General features: G+C 42.8%; 1 protein-coding gene across 7 annotated transcripts in view; it reads right to left on the reverse strand.

Moving 5' to 3' along the window:
* The window catches only part of OSBPL3 (oxysterol binding protein like 3), a 143,794-nt gene that overhangs the window by 77,366 nt on the left and 46,128 nt on the right, over window positions 1-20,300 (reverse strand). The window contains exon 2 of one of the 7 annotated variants that reach the window (XM_070424444.1): window positions 18,462-18,512. The exons of 5 other annotated variants lie outside the window; for them this stretch is intronic. The gene's annotated coding sequence lies outside the window, so the exon portion shown is untranslated. Of the gene's footprint in view, window positions 1-12,741; window positions 12,853-18,461; window positions 18,513-20,300 lie in introns of those variants that run through there. One more of the 7 variants, XM_070424446.1, reaches the window with a different exon arrangement.

A 20,300-nucleotide genomic window follows, 5' to 3' on the forward strand; every position in this document is an offset into this window, starting at 1 on the left:
CTTAAAATGGCAGAATAAAAAATGAAGGCAGTGGTGGCCCTAATGGTACAGCCCACGTGGCATGAGGCAGCTACTGCTTCCCACCCAGAGAACCGTGGGAAGACCTGGATGGGAGTCCCCAAACGAAGGGCCTGGACGAGGGGAGTCACACAGAAGCCTGGCGTCTCCCACTCCACCTAGCGCACTTCCTGGGCTGACCTAGGGAAATGGGGAAGAGAAAGAAAGCCCTGAAGGGAGGCAGATACTGTCCAGGGGCCAGGCCACAGTTCAGGGGTGTTTGAGATAATGAGCTGGGCGTAAATGAGGAGCCTTGAGTGACGTCACCCCTCCCCATGGCCCTTCCATGGAAAACCTCTAATTCAAAGGGTTTATTGGTTTGAACAATAGTTCCCCTGCTCATCAACGGTGAACAATTTAAGGACAAACATTTATGTCCCCCTTTATTTTTTACTGAGGCATATGGTAAAGTGAACAAACCTTAGGGGCACAGACAGCTCTATGCAATTTTACATTTGCAAATACTGACGCCGCCATGCCCCAGATCAAGAAATGGAGCATTTGCTGCCTCCCCAGGTCCCTGGCCAGTGATCTGACCGGTAGGGGCCAGACCTCCTTAAGCCTCTCTGGCAAGTACTTGTTCATGTGCCCCAGACCGGAGCCGGGACGTCCCCACGCCTACAGGAGCAGGCTGCGCCTTTTGCCTTACACAGGTGTCTGATGTGGAACAGATTCTGTCTGGACCTGCTTTCATTTCAACAAACTACCTGGTAGCCAAATCCAACAGGTGAGTAAAGCCCGAAGCACTTAGGCCAAATCAAAAGGGCCCTGCTTGTGCCCCTGGGGTGAGCCGGGCCTCTACCCCCATTGCAGCTCGGGAAGCTGATGGGTCAGGCCCAGGTGAAAACGGTGTTCCAGCTACAAGTCCACGGGCATAAGACATGCGAACCTATGCCGCCCTGGGTCTTCCGTTAGGCCCTTACCTGTGGGTCACGACCCCTGAAAATACATCCTGCATATCAGATATTTACATTACGATTCATAACAGTAGCAAAATTACAGTTATGAAATAGCAACGAAAATAATTTTATGGTTGGGGGTCACCACAACATGAGGAACTGTATTAAAGGGTCGCGGCATTAGGAAGGTTGAGAACCACTGCGTTAGGGAGAAGAGAACTCTGGTTTCTACCAAGAATGGCAAAGAATAAATGACCAAGGCACTGCCAAGCAGTTGGGCAACAAAGCTGATTTTGAGATTTATTTTAGAAATTTTCACTTAGAAAAGGATGCACAGTTTGGGAAATGATGCAAAGGAGACGTGCATACCACATATGTGCCTCACAAGGAACCAGGCTTAAGTTTGAATTGGTGCTCCCTAACTATAAACTCTGCGCATCTTGACGCAAGCATTAACCTCTCTGTCAGTGCTTTATGTAGGAAATGAGGAACTGTGAGGATGGAATGAGAAAATGAAGATAAAGTGTCTGGCTTGAATAGAACAGACACTCAACGGATGTTATTTCCATTTAGTCCTCTCCTGGCTTCCAAAATGGGGCATATGCAGCAAAGTTAAGAGCCTGCCCTTCTCTTACAAGGGTAACTATAGAAGGACCCCATAGGATTTTAAAATATTTTTGTCTTTCAGCATATTAACATTTCCCCAAATCCGTAACACAACTTCGAACAGATTTTTAAATAATCCAAGTTGCATGCTTACTTTGGAACAAGACAGAAATGCTGAGCTATAAAAGCCACATTATTCATCACTAGTAGCTATCCAAAAAAGCAATTTAATATTAACTAGTAGATCTGAAGCAGTGGCATATGACACAGCTATTTATTAATCCATCAGGCCTAGGTGGCTACACTCACACACTTGGTCATGTTTCATTTGAGAAACTGGTTTTGCTTCCGTCCTTGGAAACAACTCACATGAAGACCAGATGGCATATAGACCTAGTTAATATACATTTTCTCAGTAAAATACATAGATAAATTATGCCCTGAATTAACACCAAAAAATGAAAAATGTATAGCGGAACATCCATTTCTGATCTTCTGGTCTTCTTTGGTAAAAGAAAATTATTCTAATCCCAGAGATGCTTCTTTTTTTTTTTTCTTTTTAAAGAAATGCTGCTCTCTGAAATACCTTGATTTCCAAAACGTTATATGATCACAAGTAGGGCTTTGGTTATTTGGTTGTAAGTTCTGCAGAAGATCAGAGGTTTCAGGAAGTGGGTTCTAGTCACAATGCCTTCAAAGGGCTGAGCCTGGACCTCTGTGTGAATTGTGGCTGATCTGCCTTAACCATCGGGACTACTGGGCCGACCCTGAAATGCTTTCTGACTGTCCCTGGGGGATGAATACTGAGACTTAGAGTCAAAGACATCTCCACCCCCACTGCCCTATGGGCAAGGAATCCCTCCAGAAATCCTTAGTCTTCTGGGAAGACAGGGGTCAAGAGGCCTGAAGATTCGGATGCTTACTCTCACACTGAAACCGAATATCCATCCCCCCGCCCTCCATCACCATCACACAGAAGGTGCTTTAGCCCTTTGCAACCCCCTTCTTCAGAGAAGGACAGTACTGCTCAGAGCCCGATCCAGCAACAGAAATGCACATGGAGACAGATGTGAAGTGTGGCCGTTTCCATAAGACAAAAGGTTTGATGGTGGTGCTAGGCTGTAGGCGTGTGCTGGAACCATTTATTTACCAACACTGAGTAAACAGAACAAAGAGCACAAAAATACTAGTCAGCATTGCACAGGATCCTGGAACCTAAGTGTAAATTCTAGCCCCAGCTTCTTACCCAACGCAAGAATTCTTCCTGTAACACAGCAAGACGACCATGCTCGACCACTTCCCACAAAAGAAGTTGCATTTTTTTGTTAAAAAAAGAAATATTCCAGATGGTCTTTCATTTAGAGTTGACTTTTGCCTCACTATCATTTCCATACCCTGGTCCTAGATCTGCCCCATCACTACGGGGAACAAGATTAATCTTTTATCCCACCATAATCTTCATGGAACTCCCGCCATCCCTACCTCCCACCCAGCCAACCGCGTCTTCTCCAGACCAAACAGCCACTTCTTCCTCAGCCATTTCTTATGTGACATGGATCCAGAGCCCGTGTGATCACAGACGTCCAACTCTGATTACACTTCAACTCGTCTGTGCGTCCCCAAAAACGGTGCCCAGGTCTAAGGATAAGCTCCCGGGGTGGGAAAGAAGGGAGCAATCCCCTCTCCTGCCTTAGATACATGCGGCCATTAACACTGCGTAAGTGCGACTTAGCTCTTCTCTCCCTCACTTCCTTTAGCTGAAATTCAGGATGTAATTATTGTTATTATTATCATCATCATTATTCTCTCATTAATTTTGGCCCATTTTCCCAGCCAGTCAAGATATTTCTAGGGACCAACTGTCGTTGGATGTATCTGACCCACTTGCTCTTTGTTGCAGCATCCAGACTGCGTAGGCATGGGAACTCTGTCCTCACCCAAGGGATCTTATGTCAGTGTGTTCATTAATTAGCATTTCTGGTCCAAATTTGCCAACCCACTGTAAACCCCCATAACTGTGTGGTCACAGCTAATTCCTCAGTGTCCAGGTCCACCTTTTCCTCATACGGGTCTCCTGGACCCTTAATTAAAATGCAGCTTTTGGAAGCTCCACTTTAGATCAACTGACTCAGAATATCTAGGGATGGGCCTGATAATCTGCATATTTAACACATTCCCCCAAGTGGTTTTTGGCAATAAATACATATAAATCAACAACTAAATCTAAAAATAAAAATAAATAAACAAACAACACAGTTTCATAGATACAGAGAACATTTTGACGGTTGCCAGATGGGAGGAGGGGTTGGAAGGATGGGTAAAAAAGCTGAAGGGATTTGGAAGTACAAATTAGTAGTTATAGTATAGTCATGGGGTGTAAAGTACAGCATAGGGAATATAGTCAATAATATTCTAATAACTATGTACGGTGTCAGATGGGTATGAGATTTTTCAGGATGATCACTTAGTAAGTTTTAGAATGTCTAATCACTGAGGTATACACCTGAACTCATATAATAATGTATGTCAACTGCAATTGAAAAATGATTTTTTAAAAATCTATATTCTTATCACCCAACCTGTTTCCTATCCCTTCACCTGTCTAGGGTTTTAATTTTCTCTCCTCTGTTTATTCAATTCTTTTCCGTTGGTTCTTTAGAAAAGAGATGGAAAACAAGTAGAATTTGAATAATTCTTTTGACTCCTGATGTTTGTGAAGAGAAAGTTTCCCCATTCAGAAGCTTACCTTTTTTTAAATCCTGGGATTCAGAGCTAGAAGAATTTGTTTTCTATTCTTCCATGTGCAGAACACCAATCCACTGTGGACCCCATGAGGGGGTCTCTATTTTCCCTCGCCCTTCATTTTAATCACCGTACACTCCCTACCCAGTCCATCTTCCAAAAACAGGTTCCAGGGTCTCTTCTCTGTTCTAAATTCCCACTAGTCAGAGAATTAAGTTAAAAATCCTAAGCTCTTCACAACACAGTTACATTGAACTGGCTTTACACTCGAACACTCTCTGCCACATCCTGGGAATTACCAAACTTCTGAGTTCTTTCCTCATCTGAAAAGAGGGGCAGAGGAAAGTGGTAAGTTTTGGGGAGGGTTGGCTGAAATGATGCATGTAAAACTTGAAGAGCACGCAAAGGTACAGAGAACAAGCAGATGGTTGTCAGATGGCAGGGGGATAGGGGGCAGGGAGAAAAAGGTGAAGGGATTAAGAAGTACATTTGGCAGTTACAGAACAGTCATGGAAATGTAAAGTACAGCGCAGGGAATACAGTCAATAATATTGTAATAACTATGCATGGTGTCGGGTGGGTACTAGACTTATTGGGTGGATCACTCTGCAAATTACATAAATGTTTAACCACTATGCTATCTGTATACCTGAAACTAATATAAAGTAATATTGAATGTAAACTGTAATTTAAAAAATTTTAATAATGCTTGTAAAACTCAACACAGTACTCGGCAGCCATCCCTTAATTATATTTTAGCTGTTATTCCTCAAACCTGGTCTCCAAAAGCTCGCACATCCACACCTATGTTCTGAGCTCTCCTGCAGTTACACTGCTCTGCCTAGTCCTGGCTAGTCCTTCCGTGTGGAGCACCCTCCTAACCCGGTTTCTCGCTCCACCTGTGGGAATTCCCACCACCCTCCAAACAGCACTTCCTGTGTCACCTTTGCCATGAAACCTTTTCTGAAAACGCCCACCCCCAGTTTTATTTTCCCTCTGAAGCCCTGCTTTGGTTTTGTGCTCTCTGAAAGTAACCCTGAGCTTCCTGCATTCTGACTCACTCTTTAGACCCTGACCACTAGGTGTTACGTCCCCATCTCACTCAGGGGCTGCATTTTATAACATCTTCACATCCTGTGGGAAAGTAACTTACAAAGGCTGGTAACAATAATTGTTAGCCAGACTGAAAAGCCTTCATTAATCTGAGTTAACAGGAAAAAACATTCTCTATGTGAGCACATTTCTATATTTCATAGGAGCCTTTCTCCTTTCCTGTTTACGGGAATCATTTGGGGTCGTGTTTCAGAGCATTTTAGCTCTCCTTTCCTTTTGAAATCTCCTTACCATTTTGTCTTAGGCCACAAGAGAGTTCATTTCTTTCTCTTGTCTGAACTGTTGAAATGTTTCTAGAATACATGGCTTCTTTAGGGATTTCATCTCCTGGCTCTTATCATTTTATATAACTGGCCAATGTTTCTTTGTTTCTTTTCAGAGATGTCTCCTTATATCATTTTCTCAGTCTTCTTAAGAATCAAATGATCAGCAGGAAAGTCAAGAGTTTAGCTGAAGTTAGCAGAATGAAACTTCCAGTGGGCTTTTCCAGCACATTTGGCATCCATTCTAGAGTTATCGTCTCTGGGGAGAAAGCATCATCTATAACCTCTTCCTGGCAATCCATAATATTGATCCTACTTTCCTAGCAACCTTACCTAGCAATTCACCTTTAGGGTCCAGATTTCCACAGGCCTGCTTCTTTAAAGCAAAATATTCCCTTCTGGAATCATGTTTTAATCCTGAGAACCACCCTTACCGACTGGGTGAGATGAATCAGGTGATCCTATCTCTGTCCAAGTTTTAAGGTTTCAGGTTTACTTTGCTTAGTCCTCAGAGGCTGCACGATGGCAAGCAGCTACAGGTGTTATAACCACCAAGATTCCCAAGGTTGTGTGGTTTGTCTTTATGAATTACCGAAGTCCTCCTTCACTGTTATTGGTCTTATTTTTGCTAGGCTTGGTGTTCCCCCTCCAATCAAGTTGTAATGTTATTTTTTCCTTCCCATCAAAGTTCAGCTGAATGCTCTGAGTCAGGTTAGCAAATCTCTTGACAAACATACTTGCCCTCAAAGATGTCAAGAACCTACTCCACAAACCAAACCCTGTTTGCAAGCACTATCTGTGCTACAGTCATTTGTGCACTTTCCTTAGCCTCTTCCAATCCCTGGGAAGGTAGAAACAACACATCCCTCTCCAGTCTGACTTTATAGGACTAGGGATACATTTGAGGTTTCTTGTGACTGTATTTTTACCCAAACCAATGAACAGAGGTAAAAAGTGGTAGATCTGGAATTTGAGCAAGTTATCATCATGCCTTGGCTTGTTATTTATCAATAAGCATTCTCCCTTTCTTTTCTATTTTCAAGTTCTAGGAGTGTATTATCCTCTCCAGAAATAACCCCATATTCCCGAGAGCCACTCTAAAGCAGGATGACTGAATGTTCTGATTGGAGAGGGATGGGACTACAAGTCAATGACAAACCCTCCACCCTCAAATGATACAGTCAGAAATGGGCTGAGTCTCCTCTTCCTTCTACAGTTCAGCCACTCTTACTTGTCCTCCCATGTCTCGCGAGGAAGAAACACTTATGGATAAATGTGGGCTAATAAAGGAAACCATAGTACAAAGACAAGGGGACAAAGGAGAACTGCCATGCTGATGAAAAGTCCACTTACTATGTGTCCATAGCTATGCCAACCCTTAAGGGATGGAACTATATGGCAGATGCTTAATCCACGGAGGAAATTACTCTGATCAAGGAGAGAAGGTGTCCAAAATGAACAAGAACTCAGCTCAGGGTGGGAAACCTTGTAGGCGTTGTGGACAGTCAAAGGGAAGAGCTCAGTGAGGCTGAAGCTGTGAGTGAAAGTCTGAAAGAGGTGGCCTGTGGGGAGACTTACAGGTGTGGGTAGGACTTGACTAGGTAGAGAGGAATATGGAGAGTGGGGTGGGCACCCATGCAATATTTCACAAGCCTGGCTGCAGGCCAGGATCATTCTGGGGAGCTTCTTAAAAATACCAAAGGCTGGGTCTACTCTATGCCATGCATCCAGACCCTCCGGGATGAGGCCTGGCAAAGGCATTTTGCAAGTCCCCCAGGTGATTCTGAGACACAGTGAGGGTGAAGAACCACTGCCCTAAATCTTGCATCCACCCAGAGATGATAGGAAGATTTATTCCAGAGAACTGCCTCCTTTCATTTTAGTATTTAATTTCATTCAAGTATCTACTTCTACTGCATCTAAATTTATATCAAATTAAAATGCAAAGAGGACATGACTGAGCAGTTTAAAGGGTACAATGAGAGCTGAGAGCGAGAGCGTCCCCCCAAGAACTATAAATAACATCTTGTGGTTTGAATTTTATCAGTGGGTGTTGTTAGCCTCCCTCACCTGACAACTACTGGCGGAAGCAGGGTAGAATTTTAACAACTAGCAACCACAGAGTGCATTTCAATTACTTATCTAAAAGACTATCAGTTGAGTCACTGTGAAATATGAAGATGAATTTTAAAAACTTCCCATTTCCTATAAAAACTCTACTAGTCGGTCTTTTCGGAAATGTAAACATTAAGCTAAGAATGAATAAAGCTCCATAGGCCCTAACTGAACGTTCTCAAATAACAAGAAACTAAACACCCAATGGTTAATGTTTCAAACGTACACACTTCGAGTTTGTCTGTCTACCTCACTAAGAATCACCCCAGGGCAGAGAATCTAAGCGTAAACTAATTCTACAAAGTGAATTTTCCCAGATATATTTTGGGTGCGTCCTTCTCAAACAACGCTTTGCAAAAGGCCAGGAAGAAAGCAAGGAATCACTACTTTAGTGAATGTAGGTAGTTGGGGAAGGGGGTACCAGGGCACCCCACTCACTCCCAGGGAAGGTCTGTTGCAGGAAAATGGACATATAACACTTTTAAACTATGCAAGCTGAAAAAAGTATAAGGAGAAATAGAAGGAAAAGACAGAGAAAACAGGCTAAAATATTAGGTGGTTTTTGCTAGACTAGAGCTCGAAGGGCAAGAAAAATGTAAAAGCACCTCTATTACTAAGCCCACAATACAATGGTCATTTTCTCCCTCCAGTAGAGCGTATAGATCAGAAGCATTTGAAGACTGGCTTATTCTGTTCTTGTTTTATCAATTTCCTAAAACTGGCACAGAACCTGGCACATGGCAGATTATTTATCAAATCGGTGCCCCTCCCCCTTATACTAGCTACAACGAGATTTTTACTAAAACTTATTTGGTCTCAAATAGGGAAAGAAATATTCTAAAATATCCATTTATCAAACTTAAAAATTTTAGAGAAAGATGGATTATAATTGTTTAGAAGTTTGCACGAAATGAGAATGGTACAAAAGAGTAATAAGTAATAGAAATTACAAATAAGAAAACCTAAGTCAAAATGGGAGGTGTAAATAATGTCATGAAAAGTCTAGCTGGATTAGGTCAGACTTGGAAGAGGGCTCCCTGGTCAACAAACCTAACCTACCTCCCCTAGAAAGTCATTTACACGAAGCACACAGGGTAGTGTAAGGGCCAGGAGCTCATCAGGGTGTGTCTGAGAGTGACAGGCCACAAATGGGATGCTGGAAATCTAAAACCAGGCACAAACATTAAGAACCTTTTAACACAAACCTCAGAATGTCTCACATATCATTTGGCATTTGTCTGCAAAAGCCTTAGCAGTGGTTGACAGTGAGTTCTCAATGGGTAACTGAGCCACAGAGAACTTGTCTTACTAAGGCCCTGGGGTCAATCGGTGTGCGTCCATCCACCTAGGACAGATCCCAGGACCCTTCATCAAGAACACACACCCGGAAGGGGAAGTGGGAACCGAAGTAAAAGTCCTAAGCAGGTACATTTAAATATTGTGGAATGGCAGTTTTATTATTAAATTCAAGAGCCCAAATCCCGAGAACCACTCAGTCCTTCGGTAAGAACACGGCCTTGGCCAGAGAGCTGTCTGGTTGATCCTGCAGTGCAAAGATCTAGTCTGGGCCGTACACAAGATTCCCCGAGGGCGGTCCCGGCCCAGAAACCACGTGGTTAATATGGAGGCCAGTGCTTCACGATTGGAGTGCAGCAGAATAATTGAAAGCAGGAGGAGGGAGGGAGAAAAGACAGGAGACCATCTCACTGGGGCTGTAATGGTCATGAAATGAAAGATCAGCATATAAATCAGAGCTACCCAATAGAAAGTTAGGTGCCATCTGACTCAGTAGCCTCTAGCTCAGGGGTGGGCAAACTTTTTGACTCGAGGGCCACAATGGGTTCTTAAACTGGACCGGAGGGCCGGAACAAAAGCATGGATGGAGTGTTTGTGTGAACTAATATAAATTCAAAGTAAACATCATTACTTAAAAGGGTACGGTCTTTTTTTTTTTTTTTTTTTTTTTAGTTTTATTCATTTCAAACGGGCCGGATCTGGCCCGCGGGCCGTAGTTTGCCCACGGCTGCTCTAGCCACATGTGGCTATGGAGCCCTTCAAATGTGGCCAGTGCTGCCCGGTCGGCATGGCTCAGTGGTTGAGCATCAACCTATGAACCAGGAGGTCGTGGTTTGATTCCCGGTCAGGACACATGCCCGGGTTGCAGGCTCGATCTCCAGTAGGTGGTGTGCAGGAGGCAGCCGATCAATGATTCTCTCTCACTGATGTTTCTATTTCTCCCTCTCCCTTTCCCTTCCTCTCTGAAATCAATAAAAATATATTTTAAAACAAACAAACAACAACAACAACAAATGTGGCAGTGCAACTAAGAAACTGAATTTTAAATTGGACTTAATTTTAAATAATTTCAATTTAGATAGCCACATGTAGCTAGTACCTTCCATATTGGACAGCACAGCCTTAGGCCGCACCATTCTGCACCACTTACTCCCCCCTCCTAGCCTTCAGCACCAGGCGAGAACATCTCAGACATTTCTGCCTCCTGAAATCTCCCAGGTGTGCTCTCACTCCGTCGTCTCTGAAAATGTCCATGGCTGGCAGACAGACAGGTGAGTCACCACCGTAAGCCATGATGGCCAAAGCTAAACTGTATGAAGTCATTTGGGAAATGTTCTTTCCCATTTCCTCCGTGGTTGGGAGAGAATGAACTAAAGGGTGACGTGGACTACTTGTTTTCCCCATGAGGTCAGCAGGGATTTTAATAATAAGCCCAACTTCAACTTACAGGTACTTCAAACTGTGTCAGTACAGAGATGAGGTGCACTAAAAGGATCAGACCTTCCGACTCTTACAGCCTCAATTGAAAACCATTGGGAATGTTGCAAAAATATGTGTGAAGTCCATGTGTCATTTAGGAATAAAATGGCTAAGGAAGATACTCAGTTTTTAAAAAATATTCTGTGACATGAAACAAAAGATTATATTTCAGAACAAAGAAAATATTATCAGTTCAAACAATGATCAGATGCTAATTTTTTTGATAGATGTAAATATTTAACACTTTCTACTATCTTTAGATGGCTGCAAAATCCACCCTCAGCCAGCCAGATGCCTTTTCCCAGAGGGGGTGGGGGAGGATATGGGGATAATCCTAAGGGGATTCCCGCACAATTTACAAAGTTCTAGAAACAGCTCAGCAAACCTGCCCAGTAGCTGTCATTTGGCCTGCTAGCAAGCTGTGAATTTGGCAAGGAAATGAGAAATTCACCAAGAAAACAGGCAATTTCCCAACATTCAAGTGTTTCCATAATCTGATGTCCAATCTACCAACTCAAACTTCTTTCAGTCACTGCCCAATATAATTCCACTATTTCGGAGGCGTTGGTGGTATAGTGGTGAGCATAGCTGCCTTCCAATATAATTCCACTATTTCAGGCAAACAGATATTCTTACGTAAAAGTTACCCATTCGAGACAGGCATTCTAGTAGAATATAAACTGGTACAGCTTCTTTAGCAGACAATTGGGCAATAGAAAAGTTGTCTTTCAAAAACAAAGGTGGTAGGTAACAATTCCCAAAGATAAAACAACTCGGGAAATATGCATCCAGAAGCCCTTTCTTAAAAAACTTAATGACTCAAGACAAGACGATGAAGCCCACCAAAGAGTAAATTATTAGGAAGGGCAAAGCCATGGGAAAGACTGACAGTTGAAAGTGCATTGATTAGAATTAAATGTGTGGGGGAGGAACCAGAGGAATTATAGCTACTGAGTGTTGAAAGTATAGATTCTAACAGAATAAAAATGAAACAAATGAAAAACATGTGAAATCAGGGGAGGGACCCTGAGCGAAGTGTTAGATTGTTTGCTATGTGGTGATAGCCAGCTCAGCCCATTCTGATTCCCACGCCTCTCTCCTGTGAACTAGGAAAATGAATCCACTAGTTTAAGAAATAGCCTTTCAGAAAATTGGCCATTCCTTTACCTTTTGTTAAATTCTAAGTACGATCAAATATTTTACTTTAAAACTATGTTTAGTTTCAGCTCAATCTTTTACCATTATTTCTGCCTATTGTCTACCTATCCATCTCTCTATTCATCTCTCTCACCATATGTATAGAGGCAAGCTTGAAATAAATGTTAACATTGGTTATTTTCTGGTTAAGACTTTTGGGTACTATTTTAATTTCCCTTTGACAAACACATACCAAACTTGACAAGCTCAGGGGAGGCCTGCATGGCAGATCTTACAAACTCAGAGACCTACAGCAACCATACAGGAAGGTCTGAAATTAAAATTTCCAAACTGAAAACAAGTCATGGCAGGTAGTCGTGCCCTAAACTGGTATCTGCCTTGACAAAGGTCAGTCTTCACCTTAACTGAGCCTGTCTATCATCTTTCTGCATCTAGAACAACCTACCTTTGGAATGTCAGAGTAATCCCCTTTTCCCCAGACCCCTCAGGGCACAGTTTCTCAACAAAGCATGAGACCAGGGAACTTGTTGCCCAAATACCATTTCCATGTGCTGTCAATGTTAATTGTTAACTATCGTATCCCAACCAGAGTAAGGGAGTATGTGTCTCCCGGTTTTACCCTTTATCCAATCCCAGAGATTTCCCCACTTTGCTTTCTCCCACCTCCCTAATCTACCACCAGTAGATTTCATGTAATACTCCTTATGCCTTGCTCCTTTGCAAGTAATGTATAAAATCAACTGCAAAACTGCCATTCTCCAAACACTTTCTCCATCCGTTCAGGTTCTGCTTTCCAGCCATTGTTGTCAATTTAGCTCAAATAAATTCATTAAAATTCTCGACAAGTTTTGGACGTTTCCAACGTCGACAGACTTTTTTTTTACTTGATTTTTAAAAATAAGGAACACAAATTACTGAAATACAACGAAAACAGCCATTGCTTTTCTGTTCTGTATGGTTCCTTTTCCAAAAATGGTCACCTGATCCACACTTCTCATTTTCTCGGTACTCACCAATCTCAGATCCTGACTCAAACACCTCCAGCAGTCCTCATTCTCTGGCCCTCTTTTCAACAGCAGGCTCCAAGAAGAGAGAATCTGCATAGGTCACACCTCTCCCGTCATCAAGCTGGGGAATGCAGAAACCTCCCAAGAATGTAGATAAGAAACTCAGTGGCTTAAAGGTCTTTTAACTGGAGGTGCGAATGGAAACTATTGACACTGGGAATCCCAGCTGTGCTGTTGTTACACCACAATGGTGACTCTCCAACACACACAAACTAGATTTACTGGTACTCCCAAACTACGCCCGCCCCCTCCCCGTCTCCCCCACTTCCTTTTCTTTCCCTCTCTCTCTCCCTCTCTTTTAAAGAAAGTTAAACAAACCCTACTAGCTAACTTGGAGGAAAGAAGGCAGAGTGGGTGTCTGGTGGAGAAGGGAAGATGGAAGAACTGTGAGGAGTAGAGAGTAGGCTGTAGCCACATGTGTAACCGTCTTCTCTACCACAGAACTCCAGGAATGTATTCCAATCATAACAAGCTTATCTGACAACTCAGAACAGCTGTCCCTGTTTTGTTTATTCCATAGCAGAAGGCAATGTGTTATTGTCCTGTTAGCTAGTTTATTAATGTTAATAAGAAGAGAGGCCGAAACTGGTTTGGCTCAGTGAATGGAGCGTCGGCCTGCGGACTGAAGGGTCCCAGGTTCGATTCCGGTCAAGGGCATGTACCTGGGTTGCGAGCACATCCCCGGTGGGAGATGTGCAGGAGGCAGCTGATCGATGTTTCTCTCTCATCGATGTTTCTGGCTCTCTATCTCTCTCCTTTCCTCTCTGTAGAAAATCAATAAAATATATTTTTTAAAAAAAAGAAGAAGAAGAAGAGAGCGAAGGGAAGGCCGGACATTATAAACGTGGTCATTTGGGCAGCTTCACCAGGAAGCTACTGCTTCACATTCCCCAGGGAACCACCAGTCCATTTCCTGCGATCAGTGAGGAGGGATAGAGCAGAGAGGGTGGGCACCTGCACAGTGTAGTCAGGTGACACAGGGAAGGTGCTACCGGTCAGTCTAGCCCAGGGAACAATGGATTGGCGAGGGGGTGGGCTCCATCAGAAGCAAGAGAATGAAATCTTGGAAAGTTAAAATCACCAAACACAGAGTTCCCTCTCCCTTACTCACTCCTGGCTCTTGCTCTCTCTTGCTCTGTGACCCACACTCACTTGTACACTCGCCTGTTCTCTCTCCATAGCCATGTGGCCTTGAGCAGCAGCATGGGACCCCACACGCAATGGACTGCAGCTGAGAACACACAGTAGGCTAGCCAGATGCTGGACTGGACTGGACTTTAATATGGAACAGAAATTCTGGGCAGTGGACTTAACTCTGGCCCTGCTGAAGATAAGATTCGACTTTTTCCATGGTGGGAAGGACAGAGATGGGATGTTGGAAGGGAACCCCCTTAATTTTACATCATCAATAAAGCATTCCACAAAACACCATCCGCCAGTGGGGGCTTCAGAAAATTATTTTCCTCGTGGCACCCCAAGAACTCCACTTCCACTGATAACAAATGGTCTCGGTCCATTTGTGTCCCCATTCTGTCCTCCAACTTAAGGAGTATCAGACCAAAAGCTGCAGAAATCAAATTTTATGAGTTCATTAGGTCAGGGATTATTTGGCCCCACATAGACTAACCCAGAAAAGTAGCACATTAAAAAAGTTCGATCCTGGAAGGTAGGGGATTTTATAAGTTATAGGTACATGTTCACAGTGGTGTTTCCGGAGTTTGATTTAAACTCCTAATTGAAGCTCTCGCTGTTTTGACAGTTCTCTCAGTGAGATCCATGCAGTGTAACAGCAGACATGATCCTTCCTATAAATAGCAACTCAAAAAGACTAAGACATCAGACTTAGTGTCTGAAAAATAAAGGTGTTTTCCTGCATCATAATCACTCATGACGTGCTCTGTTAAATACCAGCCGCACACAGCTCTCTATGGGGGAAAAACAAGTCCTCACAGACCAGTTACCTTGGGCCTGCTGCTGCTACATTCCCCCTTGAAGACACACAACAATGCATATTATTAACACAGTAAAGGCTCTGAGGGGCTCTGCAGTTAGAACTGGCAAACAGCAAAAGCCACCTCTGTTAACTTGGTTAAATTTATTCCAAACCTATTTGATCATGGAATCTACTGTTTGAAGTGACACTTACCAACATTCCATCAGCCTGATGATCCTGTCTAACTTTGAAACTCCATTATCCTATGAGTCCATGAAATGGAACTCTTTTAAAGTTTTGTTTACTCGTCATGTAGATAATAGCTTAACACGCACAGGCACCACTTCTTGGCTATGAATCAGGCTCAGAACAGCCAGTAATAACATTTGGATACTCCTTGTTTATAGTTTCATGTCTAGACTTGAGAGGTGCAGAGAGTCATGAGAAGCCATGACTGTCCCACAGAAACCATAAGCGATGTTCAGAGACGGGGAACACAGTTCTCTATTTGACCCAATCTTCCCTAAAAGTCCCCCCTGGTCTGTCATTATCACATATCCTCCCACAAACCTCACTTCTCCAGCCCCCCTCCCCCTTGCTTTCTAAAGCTTATTACTCAGACTTAATCTTTCAATTTCAGTCTGAAATTACCCTGAAGAAAAAATGTTATTCTCCTAATTAGCTAGTTATTAATATTAATAATAGGAAGAGAGCGAAGGGGAGGCCAGACAGTATAAGCATGGTCATCTGGGCAGCTTCACCAGGACAATACAGCTTCATTCTCCCCAGAGAACCCCTGGCCCACGCCCTGCAAACTGCTGGGGGAAGGGACAGGACAAAGAGAGAGATGGATGCATGCCCAATAGAGTGGATGACATAGGAAAGATGCTTGTCTGGCAGTCTAGCCTGGGGAACAAAGACCATTAGCTAGAAGGGTGGAGCCACTGCAAATGCTCGGAATCTTGGAAGGGTTAAAATCCCTAAAGAGTTCCCTCTCTTCTTGTTCCCTCTCTCTCTTGCTCCATGACACACACTTGCCTGTGGCCTCCCTGTTCTCTCTCATAGCCATGAGGTCTTAAGCAGCTGCATGGGCCATGTGGACCCCCCATGCAATGGACTGCAGCTGGGAACCACGAGCTAAGCTAGCCACATGCTGAAGTGGACTGGACTTTAATATGAAGCAGATATTATGGGCAATGGCCTTAATCCTAGCCCTGCTGCAGAAAAGACTGGACTTCTTCCATGGCGGGATGAACAGAGATGGGACTTTGAAGAGGAACCCCCTTAATTTTACATCATTAATAACACTTTCCACAAAAACCCATCCTCCCCTGGGGACCTCAGGAAATTCTTTTCCCTGAGGCACCCCAAGAACTCCACTTCTACCGATAACAGAAACATCGGAAAGGGAAGTATATCATCATCTCCAGGAGTGGCACTCAGTTAACTGGACAAACTGCCCAAAAACATCTTGTGGAAAATATATGATAAAGTAAATATTCATGCAACTGTTATGTATGCTTACTTCCTAGTTCCAAGAAATCGGCACTATATTTACCAAGGAAAAAAGAACGTGGAATCAACAAAGTATTCACTTAACAAATGTTTACTGGTCACTTACTATTGGTCAGGTACTTCTAAACATTGGTGATAAAGCAGTGAATGAAGTCTGAAACACTGTACTACAAACAATACCACAGAATAGACTAGAAAATTCAGTAATACCAATACACATGACATTTTTGGAGAAAGTTTCTAAACAGAAGAAGGCAGACTTCAAGGAAGAGAAGAGAACTGTCTTACAAGGTACAAGGAAAGTTTTTATACCCATGAGAAGGGCATGGGAAAGGTAACAGATAATTTATTTTGTATCTATCATTTCCCAGGTGCCACACTAGATGTGTGTATTGATGTGTGTGTGTGTGTGTGTGTGTGTATACTTTTTTAGTTCTCAGAATTATCCTTTAACTTCAGTTTTAAACTTCATTTTATAGTTAAGAAACTGAGATGACCTAGTGGTCAAACTTTTGTAATATGCCTGATTCCAAATCTATATAAGAACTAGAGGCCTGATGCACAAAATTCATGCAAGAGTAGACCTTCCTTCCCCCGGCTGCCGGAACTGGCTTCCCTCTGGCACCTGGGACCCAGGCTTCCCTCTGGCCACCCACAGGCTCCTGGGACCCGGGCTGGCTTCCCTCCGGCCGCCCGCAGGCACCTGGGACCCGGACTTCGCTCCGGCCCCAGCTTAGTACGGAAGGACATCCAGAATCACGTCCGGAACCATGTCCGGTCTAATTAGCATATTACCCTTTTATTATTATAGATAGTGAGTTTATACCTGAAACTGAATTCACGGCCAATTCAAAGCAACAGTTCTAATATGAATTTATGATGACAGAGAAAAGATATCTCAAAGAATGTGAGGGAGAAGAGTGGATATCAACATCATATCAAAAAAATAATCTTCACAAATTTGTAGGACTCATACTTGATTCTTGCAAAACTTACCACAAAGCTACAAGAATCAAGATAGTGTGTACTGGCATACAGACATATAGATAAAATGGAACAGAATTGAAAATGCAGAAATTAAACTCTCACATGGATGGCCAATTCATTTTAGACAAAGGAGCCAACACAATTCAATGGAGGAAAATAGGCTTTTCAACAAATGGTACTGGGAAAAGTGTATTATTTTCACATGCAAAAGGATGAAGTTGAATCCCTACTTTATACCACATAGAAAAATTCACTCAATATGGTCCAATGATTTAAATGTAAAAGCTAAACTATAAAAAAATTGAAAGAAAACATAGGGGTAAATTTTCCTGATCTTGGATTAGGTCATCATCTCTTAGCTATGACACCTAGAGCAAAAGCAATAAAAGAAAAAAATAGTAAGTTGGACCTCATCAAAATTTTAAAATTTTATGTTTCAAAAGATAAACATCAAGAGAATGAAAAGACAACCCAAGAATGGGAGAAAATTTCTGCAAATCATATATCTAATATGGGTCTAGTATCCAGAATATATAAGGAACTCTTACAACTCAACAATGAAAAACAACTCAATTTTTCAAATGGGCAAAGGACTTAAATAGACATTTCTCCAAAGAAGACACACAGATGTTCAATAAGCACATGAAAAAATGCTCAACATCATTAACCATGAAAGAAATACAAACTATAACTACAAAAAAATATAGACAAGCAAACAAACATGCAAATAATAACAAGGTTGTGGATAAATTAGAACTCACACATTTTGGTGAGAATGTATACTTTGGGAAACAATCTGGCAGTTCCTTAAAGTGTTAAACATAGTTACAAAATGAGAAAGCAATTCTGCCCCCGGGTATATACCCAAGATACTTTAAAACGTATTTCCAGACAAAAACTTGTACAAGAATGTTCATGGCATCATAATTCATAATAGTCAAAAAGTGAAAGAACCCAAATGTCTATCAACTGATGAACAGATAAACAAAAAGTGGAATATCCATATGTTGTAAATTAAATGTCTGTATCATCCCAAATTCATATGCTGAAGTCTAATCTCCATGTGATGGTATTTGGAGGTAAGGCCACTGGGAGATAATTAGGTCAGGAGGGGGGAACCCTCAGGAATGGGATTAGTGCTTCTACAGAAAGAAAGCTTGCTTCCTCTCTCTGCTCTCAGCATTGTGATACAAGACAATAGCCATCTACAAACCAGGAAGTAGGCTCTCACCAGACAATGGCCTCACTGGCACCTTGATCTTGGACTTCTCAGTCTCCAGAACTGTAAGAAATAAATGTTTGTGGTTTAGGCCAACCAGTCCAAGGTAATCTTAATAATAAAAAGGTAATATGCTAATTAGACTAGATGTCTTCCAGACATCATTCCGGACGTCCTTCCTGATGAAGCTGGGGCTGCAGGGAAGACAGCCCAGTCCTGGCTTCCCTGCGGGCGGCCTGGGGGAAGCCAGTTGGGGTCCCAGGTGCCTGCTGGTAGCTGGAGGAGGGAAGCCCAGATCCCAGGTGCCAGAGAAAAGCCAGTGCCGGCAGCCCAGGTCCCAGGTGCCAGGGGAAAGCCGGTGCTGGCAGCCGAGGAAAGGAAGACCCACTCATGAATTTGCATGTATCCAGCCTCTAGTCCTATATAATAAAAGGCTAATATGCAAATCGACCGAATGGCAGAACGACCGGTTGCTAGGAGCTGCCCCCTGGTGGTCAGTGCACTCCCACAGGGGGATTGCCACTCAGCCAGAAGCCAGGCTCACGGCTGGCAAGCACAGCGGCAGTAGCGGGAGACTCTCCCGCCTCCATGGCAGCGCTAAGGATGTCTGACTGCCCAAGGGGAGCAGGCCTAAGCCGTCAGCTGGACATCCCCCAAGGGCTCCCGGACTGCGAGAGGGCAAAGGCTGGGCTGAGGGATGCCCACCCCCCCGCCCCAGTGCACAAATCTCGTGCACCAGGCCTCTAGTTTGTTATAATAGCCCAAACTAACTGACCATACAATGGAATATTATTCAGCTATGAAAAGGAATAAAACATTGAGTCATACTAAGCATGGATGAACATTGAAAATATTATGCTAAATGAAGAAAGATGAACAAAACAGGCCACATATTATATGATTTCATTTATATAAAATGTCCATAATGAGCAAATCTATAGAAACAGAAAGTTGTGTTTGCCTGGGCCTAAAGGTAGGGGGAAATAGGAAGTATGGGAATTCCTTTTTTTTTTTATTTCTTTATTGATTAAGGTATTACATATGTGTCCTTATCCCCCCATTGCCCCAATTCCCCCACTCATGCCCTCAACCCCTGTTGTCTGTGTCCATTGGTTAGGCTTATATGCATGCATACAAGTCCTTTGGTTGATTGGGAATTCTTTTAGGGGTGATGAAAACATATTGGAATTAGTGGTGGTGGCTGCACAATTTTGTGAATGTACTAGAAAATGAATCACTGACTTATACACTCTAAAAGGGTAAAACTTGTGATATGTGAATTGTACGTCAACTTAAAAAATCCTTCCCTCCCAAAAATAATCTTTGAATCAAACAGAATCAATTACTTAGCTTCTTCCACAAAAACCACTGGCATTGAGGTGAATCTAATTTTGCTGAGTCAGATATTATGACACTGGGATCTAGTCCTAAGATTCAGAAGAGAACTATTCTGAGTTCTGAAAGAGATAAAGAAAGCTCCAATAAGAAAGTTTTGAGAACTCCACCATGACTGCTTTAAATATCATACTTAACTGAAAACAAATGAGCTACATAATATCAACATGGGAGCTTATAATTTCATATCAGTTCACGTAAAGCCTGAACCTATATGCGCTAATGAACTCATGGAAAGGAAAGAATGAAATAGCAAAAGTCAAAAGGTCAAAGTCAACTTCAACATGTGGAAACACCAACACAAATGATAACAAGACTTGTCCACCCGGGGCTGCCACACTGGTTATGGGAGAACTCTATCAGATCACCAAGATTCCTCCTCAGGTGAGAGGCTGCTGACAGTCATGTCCAGAAATAAAACATGGGGTCCTCCAAGAGCCTGAAGGCCCTCTTCTC

Source organism: Myotis yumanensis, unplaced genomic scaffold (assembly GCF_028538775.1).
Source record: "Myotis yumanensis isolate MYYU_CA2020_CCGP unplaced genomic scaffold, mMyoYum1.0.hap1 SCAF_9, whole genome shotgun sequence".
In the NCBI taxonomy this organism is placed as follows: domain Eukaryota; kingdom Metazoa; phylum Chordata; class Mammalia; order Chiroptera; family Vespertilionidae; genus Myotis; species Myotis yumanensis.